Genomic DNA, 4,438 nt, shown 5'->3' with positions numbered 1-4,438 from the left:
AAAAAAAAACAAACTAGACTCTGTTCTGTGGAGGTGTGAGCCATTACACTGCAAACAATTAAAGAGGCTGAAACCCTCCAGGCCAGTGATGCCACAGGCTTGACAGGATGACCAAAATCAGACACACACACACACACACACACACAAAGACATACACACATATACATACAAATACACACATACACAAACACACATAAAAACATACACATATACACACAAAGGAGGGGGGAAGGAACACATGGGTTTCTGATTTTCTCAGAGAAAATGACTTCCTAAAACTTTATAAATGGAATTAACAAAGCTCCAGGTAAAGACCAACCCTAACGATGAAAAGACTGGAGAATCAGTGCCGTGAGGAAAGGCCATAGGAGGGAGAGCTGTCCAACCTGAAGAAAGGGCAAGCACTGCACAATCTGACTAAGGCCTTACACGTTAAAGCTGTTAACCAGCTCCTCTCCATGTCCAGAGAAGGCCAAGTAACAGGAATGTGGCTTAAATTCAGTTCATGGAGATATGAGTTGAATAAAGGCGTGGGCTCTTCATGTTCAGGGTGGTTTTGGATTCTTGACTTTTTTCTTTTTAACCATGAACTGGGCTCTCACACCAAGACAGACAGGCAGTGTGGAAGAGACAGTTGTCTGTTGGGAAGAGCATTAAGCTTTGAGGAGCCAAAAGAAGAGAACCTAGGAGACAGTCAGCCACACAGCACTGCACCTTGTTTGTTCTCTAGAGTATGTGTTTCCTTCTTGGCTAGTACTTCCTTCTAAAAAGTTTACTTCTGAAGCTTCGGGGAAAGAATTAGTCACACAACTGTAAAAAGAGGCAGTTGTGAATTAAGCGCAAAAGTGCCTCCGTTTAAATTGCTCTTACAGCTTAATGACATGCTATGGCTTAAAAGCTCAAGATGCATCCCTGCCATTAACTCAGCTCTCCTGGCAGACATTGAAGGAAGGCTGTGACGGCGCTGAGTGAACTGATGACCTGGGTGATATTATATTGTCAACTGGATCATAGCTTCACTTGACAGTCACACAAAAGGGTTCACGCAAGAGGACAGGCGGAGCAGGCTTATCAAATGCCTTTAGTAGTTTGGCAGTATTTGTTAAATGCAGTCTTTCCTCTGAAAGGAATGGAAATTGCTGGTGGTCCATCCTTTTGGTAATGGCCACAGTTGGTGACCGAGTAAAAACCTCCCTAATTTTTGGATTGGGGGAAAGTCTGCATGTTTCACTTTGCCAGGAGAGAAAGAAATCACCTGGGCTAGAACTCTCCTGATCCATCCTTACTTATATTTTAGATTGTCCAGGGAAAGCCACAAGGCAGAGGCTATGGAGCTGGATGACACCCAAGCCAGAGGACATGTTCCTCTCGGCCTTTGACCAGTGCGCACGTTTGATGCTTGATTTGTTGGGACTTTCCAGATCTGGTTAGAAGTGAAACAGTGATCCTTTTAAAATGGACAATGGGGCTCTGGAGAGATGGCTCAGCAGTCATGACACTGGTTATCCTTGCAGAAGACCGAGGTTCAGATCCCAGCACCACATGCAAGCTCACAACCACCTACGATTGAGTTTCATAAGACCCAGAACCTTCTTCTGGCCTCATGAGCACCAGGAATAAACGTGGTGCAAATGCATATATGCAGACAAAGCATTCATACATATAAACTAAAAGTAAATCTTATGTAAAACAGTTGTACACTTGATCAACATCCACCACTGGTTCCATACCACCTCAATCTCTCACTCTTAATGTGGGTGAGAGTATGCCAGGGATCAGGCCTGTGCCCCATTCTTAACACTTGAAACTTCTGTTTTCAGAGCCTGTTTGACAAAGGTGTGGTCACGGACATCTTACATACTCTTCCTTTGTTTGTGTGCACCATGTGTATGTATAAATGTATGTGCACGTATGTCTGCCTGCAGGAAAAGGTAGAGGTCAGTGGTTGATGTCAGGGGCCTTCTTTGACCATTCTCCACTTCATTTTTTGAGAAAGCATCTCTAAAGCCTGGAGGTCACCAATTCTGCTAGACTGGATGACAAACAATGCTTAGCAATCCTGTCTCGGCCTCCTCGGTGCTGGGATCACAAGCGTGTGTATCTGGCTTCCTGAAAGGTTACTGGGGGATCCAAATTTAGGTCCTCATGCTTTCAAGCATTTCACTTACAACCTGTCTTACCTCTTCCCCAAGCATTCTGTACTTCTGAGTCTTTACAGTACAACAGAGATAACGTTATTTATGTCATGTGATTTTCCTCTTTAATGGGTTTCTCTATATAAAGTGCTTGAAATAGTTTCTGATGAAAGAAAATATTCAATAAATATTGTTGTCACTATAATTATTTTATTTTTTAAGGACTGTAGCTAATGATAACTGTAGTATGTGATTATAGCAATGGAATATAGCTTATCTATTCTTTATTTTATAAAACTTACTTTATACAAGGTAGTTCATTAAACACCTAAAAAGGTTGATTTTTAAACTCACCTTTGGCCTAAAAAACAATATTAATAATTAGCAATATTGTTATAACAGTGTGGTGGTTTGAATGAGAATGGCCTCCATAGGCTCATATTTGAATGTTTGGTTTTCAGTTGGTGGTCTGTTTGGGAAGGTTAGGAGGTGAGGCCTTGTTAGAGGAGTTGCAGGTTTCACAAGCCAGTTCGAGGTCACTTCCTCAGACTTATGTTTAAAATGTAAGCCCTGAGCTATGCTTCAGCACCAGGCCTGTCTGTCTGCTGCCATGCTCTCTCCCATGATGATCATAGACAAAGCTTCTATAACTGCAGGCCCACAATGAAGTACTTTCTTTGTGTAAGCTGCCTTGGTCATGGCATCGCCCCACTGCAACAGGACAATGACTAAGACAAGCACTGACACCAGCAGCTAAGACTTTCTAAGCTCTTATGACATGTAAAGGACCACACAAAAAGGAACAGGTGCTTGGTGACGTAGTCATCAGAGAGGCCCGGAGAGGTTGGGAGTATGGTCATTGTTCATAGCCTGCCTGTGTGTTACTGAAACCAGTAAGGAAACTGGTCCTTGAGACATTACAACTGCCCCAAGGTCATAAAAGGTAAAGTAAGGATTAGAAAGCCATGACTGAGTGGCTCAGCTTCTTTCAACCATACATGTCGAACTCAACAAGTCCATAGCACGATTCAGCAAATGAGAAGCCAGTGGTGGGGGCAGTACCAATACATTCCCAGTAATTCCTGTTTACTAAGTCCAAGGCCAATTCAGTCAGGGGACCCAACGTCATCTATCTGTCCTCTTTTGTGTTCTGAAAGGAAACTACATAGGGCCAACTGGGTGGCATGAACAAGATGTCAGCCAAGAAGGGAAATCTTCTGCACATCCCAAAGCCCTCACGTCTGTCCCCTGAGCCATTTCCAGGAGGAGGCTGGATTTATCTTACCTTTAATGTAACTAATGAAGTCTTTATCATTTAGTAAAAATAAATGAAAGTTTTTATTTCTATAATATCAAACTGACTTTTTAACTTTTGAAGTGAGTGTGTAAAATACTTCTTTCTTTTATCCCTGCTTGGGGAACTATAATTGCATTTTAACTGGTACTGCTACAAGAACAATTTTAACCTTGAATCGCAAATGTGTTGGCTGGAGGTATATATAAATCATTTCAGCTTCGTTTTTATTATAAAAGTATTTCAGAGAATAATTAGTTTTTAATCTGTCAGTTTGAATCAAAGGAAAGTTGAAATCTATTCATTCCATGTCCACAAGATGTGGGGAGGGGGGCATGAGGCTGAAGGGGTGATATTAGTGAAAATAGAAAGTAATAGAAATAAGAGCCATTAGACACTGGTCAGAGCAGTATTTGAAGGGGTAGGTGTACAGCAGAAATTCAAAACAAGCACAGTCCATGGTTAACACAACTAAAACCCAGGGAACAGGGTGGGCCCTGCTTTGCTGCCTCATTACAGAGTGGACAGTGGCAATCAAATATTACGCCCGATAGCCCTGAGCATCTCAGGCTGTACTTTTGAACCACTGCTGCAAAAAATGAAACTGAGACTCACTAGCTATATGCCAGGCCACATCCTTCCCGGGGCTCAGAGACTTTTACAGCAAGGCAAGTACAGAAAGGCCTTCTCCATAAAGAAAAGGCCTTCAGATAATTAACTAGGAAAGCACTCTCTTTTGGACGAATGATGACATCTTTGGGTAGCACGTGGTGTTGGAAAGGATGCTCCTGGATAACTGACATACTAGTTCTCATGACGCCTTCACCATAGCAGCCAGGAGCTACGCATGCTTGTCCCTTAGCTCACACACACTGGGATAACATTTCAGGTTAAATTCTATATTAAAATCGATTTTCTGAGCCGGGCGTGGTGGCGCACGCCTTTAATCCCAGCACTCGGGAGGCAGAGGCAGGCGGATTTCCGAGTTCGAGGCCAGCCTGGTCTACAA

The 4,438-nt window shown here is 42.8% G+C and overlaps 1 protein-coding gene across 7 annotated transcripts in view; it reads right to left on the bottom strand.

Annotated features, from left to right (window-relative positions):
- Ptprg (protein tyrosine phosphatase receptor type G) overlaps positions 1 to 4,438 on the bottom strand; it is a 681,254-nt gene that overhangs the window by 121,362 nt on the left and 555,454 nt on the right. The window lies entirely within an intron of this gene.

Source organism: Mus caroli, chromosome 14, assembly GCF_900094665.2.
Source record: "Mus caroli chromosome 14, CAROLI_EIJ_v1.1, whole genome shotgun sequence".
NCBI classification, from domain to species: Eukaryota; Metazoa; Chordata; class Mammalia; order Rodentia; family Muridae; genus Mus; species Mus caroli.
Note: the sequence above shows the minus strand (reverse complement) of the source record. Positions and strands in the feature narration are given on the sequence as shown.